This window comes from Xenopus laevis, chromosome 5L (assembly GCF_017654675.1).
Source record: "Xenopus laevis strain J_2021 chromosome 5L, Xenopus_laevis_v10.1, whole genome shotgun sequence".
In the NCBI taxonomy this organism is placed as follows: domain Eukaryota; kingdom Metazoa; phylum Chordata; class Amphibia; order Anura; family Pipidae; genus Xenopus; species Xenopus laevis.
In genome coordinates, this window is record NC_054379.1 from 40,836,693 (window position 1) to 40,849,798 (window position 13,106).

At 42.4% G+C, this 13,106-nt stretch overlaps 1 protein-coding gene across 4 annotated transcripts in view; it reads left to right on the top strand.

The window, feature by feature from the left end:
- The first annotated feature begins 2,866 nt into the window (after positions 1–2,866).
- The window catches only part of LOC108716640 (sodium/calcium exchanger 1), a 197,329-nt gene continuing 187,089 nt past the window's right edge, over positions 2,867–13,106 (top strand). For all 4 annotated transcript variants that reach the window (XM_018262916.2, XM_018262921.2, XM_018262922.2 and 1 more), the window contains exon 1: positions 2,867–3,554. The gene's annotated coding sequence lies outside the window, so the exon portion shown is untranslated. The remainder of the gene's footprint in view (positions 3,555–13,106) is intronic.

A 13,106-nucleotide genomic window follows, 5' to 3' on the forward strand; every position in this document is an offset into this window, starting at 1 on the left:
TCTGACATCACTGAAGGGGCAGGGCAGGTCCAAGTATAAAAATAAGGGCCAGCCCAAGAAAGGAGGATGAATCAGAGTGCGCTTGATGTTGCTGCCAGTCACCTGCCAAATCAATGTTGCACCTCGCAACACTAGTGCTACCAGATGAATGGTTGCCATGGGACTTTGTACCTATTATTATGCTACAACTTACATTGCTGTATTACTGAGTATGAATGAATATGGGGATAAATAAAAATGATATAAGTACTTGATCATTACCCTGCTCAAATAACATTTTAATTGACTAGCTTTGACATCACAGCCAATTAAAATAATCCTTTGAATGCATTCCATGCCAAGTCACAGCCATCTTTATTAATTGCTGCAGAATTGGCACAAAGGTTCAAAACTTCACAGTCAAACATCTTCAAAGAGGTATTAGGACCTTTGGGTGGGCAATAACATTCTAATATAATCATTTGGACCTAGGGCGCAAATAAATCATATAAATCATATATCGTGTATGGCCTCAGCTGGAGGCAGTGATGTAACTAGATGTTACTGGGCCCCCCAGCAAATTAATTTTAGGGCCCTCAACATATCCAGAGGATATAAGACTGGGATTGTATCACATCTACAGTGTATGAGCCTGGCATAACAGATGTAGGGAATGTCAGTTGGAGGAAATAAGACTGGCATAGCATGTATGTAGGAGGGTATCTCAGCTAAAGTGTATGAGCCTGGCAAAACAGATGTAGGGTATCTCAGCTGAAGGAAATAACATAGTAACATAGTAAGTTAGGTTGAAAAAATCAAGTTCAACCTTTTAACTTTTTTTTAACCTGCTTAACTGCCAGTTGATCCAGAGGAAGGCAAAAAAAAAACCCATCTAAAGCCTCTCCAATTTGCCTCAGGGGGAAAAAAATTCCTTCCTGACTCCAAAATGGCAATCGGACTAGTCCCTGGATCAACTTGTACTGCAGCTATATTCAGGGCCATTCCTGCCATGAGGCATGGTGAGCACCTTACCTCAGGCGGCAGGGAATGGCCAGTTACAAGGGGCAGCAAAAAAGCCATCTCCTATAACTTTAAGGGGTGAATTCACGGTTTTTAAACCGGAAATTCGGCTCTGCTAGTGCAGAAAGCGCAGTACACGCTCATTGCACTAGCGATGCCGCACCTTTTGGCCTGCTCCGACGCTAAACTTTTAAGCGCGGAGAGGGGGCGGCATCGGGTTTCTGCCTCGGGTGGCAGCAGCCCACGGATCGCCCCTGGCTATATTCCATAACCCTGTATTCCCTCACTTGCTAAAAAGCCATCCAGCCCTTTCTTAAAGCTATATAATGTATCAGCCTGTACCACTAATTCCGGGAGCGAATTTCACATCTTCACAGCTCTCACTGTAAAAAACCCTTCCAAATATTTAGGCGGAAATTATTTCCTTCTAATCAGAATGACTTACATAGCATGTAGAAGGGTATCATAGCTACAGTAAATGAGCCAGGGCCTGAACTAGGGGTAGGCAAGAGAGGCACGTGGCTAGGGCGCAAATCTTTGGGGGCGCCAGGTATGTACAGTACCTTCCGTGTCGCCTACCCCTTGTCCAGGCTTCCCCAAATCCACCACTGCTGAGTGCCTATCCACTCGCTAGCAAACGGCCACATGTGCTCGTTTGCACATGCGCGCTCAATCCCTGCATGTCTGTGTGCTGCGGGGGCGACATAGCCGGCCGGGTTGCCTGGGGCGCCCAGCCGGCCTGAGCCTGGCATAACAGATGTAGGGTGTCCCAGCTGGAGGCAGGGTTGCCAGGTTTGCGGGTTTCCAGCCAAATTGGCCTACTAATTTAAAGCCCAGGCGGGTTTTAAAAGTACAAACTAGCCACAGTACGGATTTGGGCTACTTTTTGGGCCTTTGGCTAGTTTGTACTTTGAAAAACAGCCAAAGTTTTTTCTTGCCCTAATGGGCCAAGCCTGGGTCTCCCAATGCATGTTGGGTAATGTAGTTTTTGTTTAACAATTTGCCAACTGCCCAGTTGAAAGTAAGACTAGAATACCCAGCATGCAATGGGACTGACATGTGTAGAAGTCAGAGTTGCCAGATTTTGGGCTCTATACCCCAATCTCCCATCCCTCTTAAGCATTCTCAAGTTTTCTGGTGACTTTTCTCAATTTGACAATTGTGGGGCAAAGACCTGTTGGCCACCAAAGTGTCTATAGGTTGACCAGTCTTACCAATATTTATTAAAATTGTATATGTATTAGGGCCTTAAGGGGTCTCTCTGGGCCCCCCTCTGTAGTTACGCCCCTAGTGACAGGCAAATCTGTCCCATTTTACTTCATGGATAAAATTGCAAATCAGTAAAAATTTTAAATATATATATTAATTTATTTTTTAGACTTTTTTTTTCCACATATTGTGCTATGTTTTGGCTACTTTTGAAGTGACTCTTGGCTAGTTTTGGGCTGGTTTTGTAGCTGATTTTGAAAACTGGACATGGCAACCCTGGCTGGAGGGAATAAGGCTGGCATAGCATGTAGGAGGGTATCACAGCTACAGTGTATGAGCCTAGTGTAAAGCTGCCCATAGATGCAAAGATCTGATTGTACGAATCGAGGATTCTTACAATTTTCGGAAAGTGTGTGGAGAGTCCCGACATTTTTCGTCCGGTGGAGACCAGTCGTTTGCTCGATCAGACAGGTTAAAAGATTTCTGTCGGCTGTGGGTAATATCTCTGCATGTATTGCCGATCGTACGATTTTCAGAGGGAGACTGTCACTAGCTTTGGTCGGACATAACTTTCGTACGATTGCTGTCAGGGGCAGGACATCAGCTGATCTGTTCTTTTACTACTTTATTTGATCGGAATGGTTAGTGGCAGGTCGGGAGATGGGAAAAGTCCGGTCGTTCGTTGATTCGTATGATCGGATCTTTGCGTCTATGGCCAGCTTAACTTTTGAAGATAACACTATCTAGCACCAAGACGAAATTCCAGACAATCACAAAAAACAGGCAGAAATCTTAGGAGAGGTGGGAAGTTGGAGTGAATATGTGTGATCAATGGGGTGGGAGTGTCTGGATGTTGATAAGGGGCTGGCACACAGCCGGGAGGCATTGCAAAGCCCGGGCTCCCTCACTAGTCTGAATGCAGAGGAAATCGGAAAATATTCCAGTTGAGGAAAAAAAAAAAAAAAAACACTGTGTGACTGAGAGAGAGAGAGAAGCAAGTCCCCCGGCTAAAGAGAAATAATAGGTGCTTAATATTTCCATTGAGGAGGATGAGGGGAAGTTGAAGGACACTGAGGAGAAGCCAATGGTCCGGACCGTGGATCTGTAGTACTTTAACCCCTGCGATACCATCAGTGTGAGAGACTGTGTGAGAGGAGGCGAGAGCGTGCGTTGCTGCTGCTGCTGCTGCCAGGGGCTATAGTCGCGCATGGCATATTCCAAGGAAGGATTCGCTTGGTTGCCCTCATGGTGAAGGCGGTTTCTTCCTTATCAGGACCTATTTAAAGGTGGAAGTAAAAGGAGCGTTCCCTGTCTCTGTTGTATCTCACGCCCTGGAGATCACTAAGGTATGTCACTGGCAGCGAGCGCCGCGGTCTCATCACACACACACAGCCGCGCAATTCATCCGCGACGCTCCAGCTGTTTCGGAACTACATCTCCCGCCGTCCTTCTGCAGCGGTGACAAGGGGTTGGGCTGTAGTTCCGACCAGAGCTGAGGTGCCAAAGGTTGCCCAGTCTCTCCTCGGGACGGGTCATGAGGGATGCGGCTCGCCCGTTCCCCATTCATAAAAATCTTATGTGTTGCAGGATAAGAGCTAATGCGGTTACTGCGCTCATACAAAGGGCTCTAGTCAGTGTGTCTTCCATTCTCTTCACTACACAGTTTGTTTGCAGCGCCTTATACACGGGCATCTCTCTCCTGTAATTAGGGCTGTCCCACTGAGGTGCTGCATTTCTCTCATCATCTACCTGTTATTCCCTATTGTGGCCAATGGAAACTTTCATGAATGCAGCAGCATCTTCCTCTCCCCTCTAAGGGCTATTCCACACGGGGAGATAGCGACGCGTTTGCGGTCGCGGCGACAAAGCGCCGCGACAGTCGCCGCGACCGGCGCAGGCGACAGTTTTGTATGGGCGCCTATGTAAAAACGCCTGTGCTAACCACACGAGGCGATGCGCTTTTCAACAGTCGCCTGAAAATGCCTCGCCAGGCTTTTTCAGGCGACTGTTGAAAAGCGCATCGCCTCGTGTGGTTAGCACAGGCGTTTTTACATAGGCGCCCATACAAAACTGTCGCCTGCGCCGGTCGCGGCGACTGTCGCGGCGCTTTGTCGCCGCGACCGCAAACGCGTCGCTATCTCCCCGTGTGGACTAGCCCTAAGGGTCAGGCCACACTGGGCGTTTTGGGGAGATTTGGTCACCTGGTGACTATCACACGCTGCGATTCGTTTTCCGAAGTCGCCCGAAGTTTCCTCGTGAGGTGACTTCGGAACACGAATCGCCGCGTGTGGTTATCGTCGTTTTTTTTTTTTCATTTTAGCTGGCACAGAGTGAGGGAAGGCATTTTGGGGAGATTGGTCACCGCAAAAACGAGGCGATTAGTCGCCAGGCGACCAAATCTCCCCAAAACGCCCAGTGTGGCCTGACCCGAAGTTACTAGTTCTCAGTGTGTGTGTAAATTCTATTAAATGAATATATAGCTACCTCTTATTTATGGGATTCCCATTGAGAACAGATGGCAGGGGAGATGTAGAACTGGTCTGTGTGCTGCTGAATGCACAATTCTGCTCTCTGCGCTTAAAATTGCAGTGTTAAAATCACATTTATTGCTTTTACGCTATTTTTGTTCTTTATAGCATTTAGTATGAGGTGGTTGCAATTGCTGCTGCTGCTGAGACGCATCTTTAGTCATGATTTAGCAGCAGCGTGTTGCTGGCAGTCGGCACTGAGAGGGTTAACGTGGTCCGTGGCGTGTGTATAGTGGTGTGCCATTATTCCCGTGGTGCCTCGGTAGGTGGAGGTGAGAAATGGGCTCTCTGAGGGGATCTGAGGGATTATGTGTGTCTGCTCTTTCTCTGTAGGTGTGGAGATTCCATAGAGATGCTCCTGTGATTTATGATGCTTATTCATGTGCATTTTCCCTGGCAGGTATTCTCATAGTTATAGCATCCTGTAAACGTGCTTGGCCCATTACAGTTCACTGTACATAAAGCAGCCTGCCTCTTCTTAAGGACATGAGCCTCAGGTTTGATACCTGAAGTTTAGGGAGGTTTCGCCACTTAAAGCCTCCCCTCCCCATGCATTGACAGGAGCTGCTGCGGCTGAGCTGATGAATGGCTTAGAAAGGGAATTTTGTATCTCCCTCTCCATCCAGTGGATGAACAGTGTATGCAGGGAAGCTCACTGCGGATCCCCAGGGGCTGAAGAGGTTGTCTGTGCTCTGTTTCCTCCCTTTTTCCAAGGTTTGTGGCATTTTAACCATCTGTTCACTGGGGAGGTTTCAGTAGGTTGAAGGGAAGAGTCAGGGACAAGCTCCTCGCATGCACCACGGACCCACTTGCGAACAGATTCACAGCTTTGGGCTTTACTCTCCAAGAGCCGCAGCGCCCTGCGTATGACTTACTGCTGTCATTTTCCATCAGGGTACGGTATTGCTTCCTTATTTCTTAGCAACTCAGGCTTTTTTTTTTTTTTATTTACCGAGGAAATGTGGAATTCAGTCTGCATGTGCAACCATATTGCTCAATTTACCATTACAGCTGTTGCATCACTGAATTTTTCCTTTAGAATTAGTCGTCATCGCTTGTTTGATTTGAAACATTCACTTTTGATTTGATTTAATTTTTTATTGTATTTTTTCTGTAGGCAAAAATAGAGGGCAGGGGAACATGCTTTTAGAGATTCTGTATTAATGCAGTGGAACCTGGGGCATGTATGTATGGATATCAATGAGGATACTTGGAGGTCATCCATAAAATATATAGTAGGTTGAACCTCTTGTGTCTGTACTGCCTTACATGGCAACAAAAAACCAATTTTTAGGCCTGTGGTAGAGGGAGAGAGATGGTGATTCTCTTTACACTGCACCGGTAAGAGGCATCCGCACACGTGGAGAACACGGCTCCCTGCGCCTCATGCTGCAGCCTTCTGCAATGTTGGGAAATACTCTGTGCATCACAGGCAAATCACATCACCCGCAGTTATTGAAACAATATTTTAGAGATTTACAGAATATGAGCAGTCTCTAGTATCTGGATAAATATTCTAGCTTGGCATAGTATTACGCTAAAGGCATCATCATGTCAGACACTTATGCATAGCCAATGCTGAAAGCAATGCCCCACTTCATGCCTGAGCCTCTCTGGAATAGCGAAGTATACCAGTATATTAAATATAGTCAGATATGTAGGATCAAGCCATGTGAGTAACCCTTTATAGTAGCAGAGCTAATTAATATTTAATGTGCAACGCTTCGCCTTTACTGTAATGCATACAATTCACATTGATTGTGCGGAAGTCAGGTTGCTTGGAGAAGACCCTGGGGTCAATTTCGTATGGGGTATTAGAATGAAAAGTGACCTTGTCTCCTTGGGACTGGGAGAAAAAGACAGCAAGCTGCTTTAGCATATGCTAAGCACGGATCCCTGCTCTTACCGTCAGGTTGCTGCAACTGCTGAAATGGGAGGTAGAATCTATAATAGTAATGTGTGGAATTCCAGGAATATAGTAGTGTTTACTGATTAGACTGGTATTGCAGTAGTGGTTGCAGAAACCTACGATGATTGCTGTGGTTAATGCATTTCCCTTTATTCTACATTCAATATTAAGAAAACCATTAAATAGCATGTTGGTTGGGAGTTAAAGTATTGTACATATGTTTCTATTAAAAAAGCTATTTTTTTTAGCCTTACCAAGCCATTGCCCCCATCTTGATACTATAATGGAATTAATTCCATTATTGATTATTGCTGCTTGGATATCAGGGATGGGTTCTGTACTGACCATGTTACACTGTTATTTATGCGTGTTCCTTCGCATGCTGATTTGTGGGTTTGCAACAGATCTCATTATCTTGGTATGTAAAGCTTATTTTTGTGTGATTAGTGCTAAAGATTCACAAGTACTATGTAATGAAGAGAAGGCAAACAAATGATCACCTTTTTTTACCTAAGCATTTTTAGAATACAGAGAAAAGAATGCAAAGCAATGTAGCACAGATTCATAGTAGATCCAGTTTCCACTCTGGCCCATTGAGATTTTTCCTTTGAAGGAAGGGGGAATAATTTAATTTGCATTATGCCCCTATGTTGCCCTGTCAATTTTGTGTCCAAAATAGGCACCCATACTTAGGTGGCAAGAAACGGAGTTAGTTTGTGCACTGCAGGAAAACATTACACTAGTATATGTTGGTGTAAACCCAGGTGAGATGTCCGGTGCTTCAAACTGGCAGCAAATCACATTAGCATGGTATCTGCATAGGTGCAATCAATAATGATTCCAATGAGATGGATGATTGCAGCCTTGGCCTTTATGAAGAGGGAGAGCTGCTTTCCCTTTGCTGTTCAGCAGTAGAGTTCAGCTGCTTCCTTTTATCTCCATCAAGTGGCTATGGAAACATGATCTCCTTGAGCGCCGGAAAGTGGCAGTGTAGGCCCTTAATTACAAGTATGGGAGTCCTGTAAACCCAAGTGCCTCATGGCCTGAATTGTTGTGTGTGCCCATTTCTGTTGCACATTGGGGGATTTAAAGAGGTTAGAAAACTAGAGCAACTGGGCAGACCTGTAGAACTAAGGCTGTATTGTACATTTGTGCAGACACAAACAGTCAGTGCCCTCTGGCCTCTTACAAACTTTATAGTCCCAAGCAGATTAGTAGGGTTTTTAGGATAATACTCTCTATTACCAGGGGATGCAACCAGTCCCATATGGGGCTATGAAATCCCCATTGTTGCCAATGGTTCTGCTGTCTTTTCTAAAAAAAAATTGCAGGGCGACTGTTGCAAAATCTGAACAGATACCCATAGGTCTGTAGTTATGCCTCTGATATAAAAGTGCCCTTTATTCATACACTTATATTATTATTCATACAACACCAACACCACCATGCAACTTCATTAATTTTTGGGTAGGAGGAAACCCGTATAGAGAGAACATACTCCATGAAGATAGTATTCTGATTGCAATGTAACACAAGTCTCCAGAGCTTTAAGTTAACAGCTCTTATCTCTGTGCCACCATTATATTAAAATAATTTCTTACTGGAAGTTGAGTATTGTTTTGTTTTCATTGTGCTTTGTATCCCATGTAACTGGGAAGGAAGTTTTCGCTCATCATTACAAACATGAATATTAACATTAGCACTTTTGCCTCTTTAACTTGTATTTATCTGTAACTGCACCATTCTTTTGTTATGTGTTATTACTTCCAACTGCTATACAGGTATAGGATCCCTTATCCGGGAACCCGATATCCAGAAAGCTCCAAATTACGGAATGGCTGTCTCCCATAGACTCCATTTTATTCAAATAATCAAAATTTTTAAAAATGATTTCCTTTTTCTCTGTAATAATAAAACAGTAGCTTGTACTTGATTCCAACTAAGATATAATTAATCCTTATTGGAAGCAAAACCAGCCTATTGGGGTTATTTAATATTTAAATGAATTTCTAGTAGACAAAAGGCACGAAGACCCAAATTACGGAAAGATCCATTATCCGGAAAACCCCAGGTCCCGAGCATTCTGGATAACAGGTCCCATACCTGTATAAGTTAGAAAATAACTCCATTCATAGGTGACCGTGGAACGTCAATGCCATTTCTGCAGCGTCTCATAGCTGGTGTAGTCCTAGGGACCCACACCAGCTTTTCCAAGGGATGCTGGAAAATGTAGTTCAGTAGTTGTTGGAACCCAACAGGTTAACGTCACTGTCATACTTCACTGGTTAGACAGACCCATGGGCCCTAGTGCAGAATTTGATGCAAGGACCCCCCTTATCACATCTGAATATCTATGTCTCCAAAGACCATGCGTTTCTTAATCCAATCCCCTCTGCCTACATGTATCATCTTGTGTTTTTAATAACTACTTAATATGTATGTATGTATATATGTATCCATATATATGCAGTATATACACACACACACACATATACATATCTCTCTTCGGAGAGACGTTGGAGATCTGCACATTTTAGACCTCCAGATTATATATTATTAGTCACAATACCTACTTGCTTCAGTCTTATTGTGTGCTAAAGCTTTTCGGAAGAAATACAGTCACTGTTTGAAACTCCTGCCATTAGATGTGTATACAGCAGTGGGTGATTTCGAGAACATGGGGTGAATTTTAGTTTGGCAGCACGTGTAAAGGGAAAAGAGACAAGGGTAAGAAGCGTATTTCTTCCGCCGCCCTTAGGATGGAAGATTAGTTGCTGTGCAACCAGCTCTGTGTACTCTGTGTAGCATAGTCCCAAATCCCTGTACAATAAAACCAGAGACTTTCCTTCTATAAATCAGAACTAAGAGACGCATATTTAAAATTTCTAACATAAACAGATTGGTCATTTCTAAAAGTGGTCATTTAAAAAAATATGTCCATTTATAAAGGCATATGTTGTTACCAACTACCTAAATTTCTCCATTTTTTTAAAAGAATTTTGTAGAAAAATGTAAGCTAAAATAAATGAATAATAAAGCTGCCCTCTTACAACACAGCAAAAGAAAGTAAAATTAAGTTGACAGGTAGTTCTTACTGTAGTGGACTATATATGGCTGCTGCTAACATGAAATGTTGAATATATCATGATAGAATATGGTGATAAGATTTTAGTAATTAATATATCATTTTTGCCACTTGTAAGTCACTATATAAAGTGTTGATATTTCCAGAAAGCAGACACTGTTCTTTTTTAAAAAAAATGTGCTCAGAAAACAATAAATCTTTGAGACAATGTGTGCATATACATCCAGGGGCCTTCTATTGCTATGGTATCTACTGTCTTATGAAAAAATGCACCCCTTAGTTCAGCAACCCCGTGTTTAAGTCCTTTTTAGTCTTAAAGGACCTCAAAAGAAAGTTCTATGTGCCCTTAGATGGAATATAGATCAAACACGGCTTTGCTCTACCTCTTTTAATGCCCATATATACTCCCTTCTGTTACATATGCATTTAGCAAGGTAAAACCATTATGGTTTGATATAAAGGCCGTTAGTATCAGTGGGAAGTAATATGGTTGATTAGTAGGGAAAAATGGCTTCTCTTTTTATAGACCCAATTTTGTTATTGCTGACTGGTTGACTCAGTAGTAATATCAACATAGACTTCAACATGTGAAAGTCAGCACTAGGCCAGGACCTGATGGTATTTATGTTGGGGTACTACAACCTAAAAGAGCTTAGCACTGTGATCGTCAAACCACTTTGCTTCATTTTACAGTATTATCTGATGTCTGGCATGGCGCTGAGAGATTGGCAATTTGAAATGTGGTGCCATTGTTCAAAAAGGGATCTTGTTCTCTGCCTAAAAACGACAGGTCTATTAGTTTGACATCAGCAGTGGGAAAGCGTGCAGAGACTAAACTGGTAAAGGGAATGGAAGAATTAAACTATGAGGAAAGACTAGCGAGGATGGGGTGTGAGAAAAGGCTCTTGCGAGGGAATTACTCGATACATTAGAGGACATTAAAAACAGATGGCAGGGGATCTATTTCACAAAGAAAAGAACATAAGCCACCCTTTACAACTGAGGGACTGAGCTTTCATTTGAAGCATTAAACATGGTTCTTCACGGTGAGGGTAATGAGCAACACATGGGATGCCCTGCTGGGTGATGTTGTAATTGCAGATTTTGTTAACACCTTTAAGAGTGTCCTTAATGACTCGTTAGACTGGCACAATATTGTCTTTTTCAACCTAAACAAACTATGTAATGTTTGGAGCTACCCCAATTTAGCTCTCCAAGACCATATGCATGCTCAGATCAGCTGCCAGTTATCCACCTACAGGTAAAATTTAGGTAGGCACCTGAAAAGCACTTTGGCCAAAGCTAGTTGGTATAGTGGAACTGGATAGACCTTTATTAGCCATGGTTGTTAGTTTGAATCTCGAGAAAATGAAGTGAATTAGTGAAATTACAAACTGTTTAGAATCAGCTGGGTTTGTAGTAGATGCTTTTGTCCACAGCATAACTGCAGTTAGCCACTAAGTATATAAAATATAACTTGTATAACAGAGATAGGAAATCTACATGAACACCATATAGAGCAGCACAGCAAAGCCTTATGGAGCAATATTCTCATAACTACGGGGAACAGGAGCATTTTTATCAATGCAGGTGTCAGGGAGCTATTATTTTGCTACCTTCCCATTGTTCTGTTGTTAAACTGCTGGGAGGGTTTGGAGAGAGAGGGGGTGGTATCACTCTAACTTGCAGTGCAGTAGTACAGCATGACTGAAGGTTGTGAGAGCACAGGCCACATGACCATGGGCACCTGGGAATCTAAGAACATGTATAGCCCTATCTCAAAAACAAATGTGTTTTCCCATGACAGAATCCCTTTAATAAGGAGTTTACCAAAGCACAGATAATCCCCTGTATAGTGGGCTTCTGTTGATCTGTGCTTATAAAGGGGTTTTACTGCTACTTTAAGGATGGAGAAAGTCCTTTTTGTAACAACCATAAACCAGGGCCTTCAACATTACACTCCTAAAAATCATTCTTAACAAAATATATAAAATAGTTAGTGTAAAGGGGGTATGGGTCCAGTTGCATGTATAGCCTATTAGAAAGTGGAAGAGGACAAACTGATATATGCACAACACAATTTTCCTTCTCAGACATGCTGTTTTGCATAAGAAAATTAAGTGAAACTCATCTCAGAGCTTGTGCTTTTACTATAATACATAGCCTGTGCATTAACCCACATTTAATTTGCAGTCAAGTTTTTGTGTAGATAAGAATTTATGTTTATTTATGCTTATCTTTGCTTCCTCTATCTTGACATGGCATTCCTATGCCTGGATTTGTGCTGTCTGAAAGATAATGCGTGGAGAGGGAAACACAAAGTGCAAAACGTGACATCCTAACCATTACGACATTGCTTCATAGGGAAGGAAGCCAACGTCCTTAGATAAGGTTTCATTGCTTTTACCTTGCATTAGTAACACATGCTGTTTCTCTTAACCACATATATCTAAACAACTGCTCTTGTACCTATAATGTGTCTCCCTGTATATCTACAGCTGGATTCAGGATAACATGTGGAAAGGAAAGCACAAACAATGGTTAGCACTTTGCTCATTAGAAAGTACAGGGCAAATACATTGCTTATAGCCTCCACCTTACGGCATTGAGTTATAAGGCACAGGCAGGATTATAATTGCTTATCTTGGATTCATGCTTAATAATGAAAAGGCAGTGACTAGAGTGGGAAGGCAACAATTTTCCACTTAACCAGAAATTTTAAATATGATAACATTTATGTTAGTGCCTTTTAAATTTCTCAGTGGGCTTCATTTATCAACACTAGGCAAATTTGCCCATGGGCAGTTACCCATAGCAACCAATCACTGATTAGCTTTTTAAAGCCAACTGCAGGTATAACAATGAATGCAACAATTTGATTGGTTGCCATGGGTTAATGCCCATCGGCAAATTTGCCCAGTGTTGATAAAATCAACCCCAAATGTATGTTTTAATATCGGCTGAGCTGTACAATTCCCACTCTCAATGATAATTATAGATAAATAATTTGAAATATATTTGTTTTATTTGTGCTTGGAAAGTATCAGTCTGCTGCCATTTTCAGGTGCATTCTGATGTAATTGGAGTCCTGTGAAGAAGAAGTGTAAGCAATGGCGTATCTACTTCACTTCTCCACACTTCACTTCTCTTATTTATTTTGTCTGAATCTGATATTGGGACTATTCCTGTATATGTTTTCACCTCTTTTATTACTAGAGAAGCAAATTATTCTAAGGGGCGTATTTATCAAAAGTAGAAATTTGTTGCCAATTGCCTGGGTAAAATCCCACCTCTCTCTGATTACATTTGTGAGATTTGTAAGTGCATATTTATCAAAGGGAGGACTCTCACATTCAACCTGCAATAAATATATCCC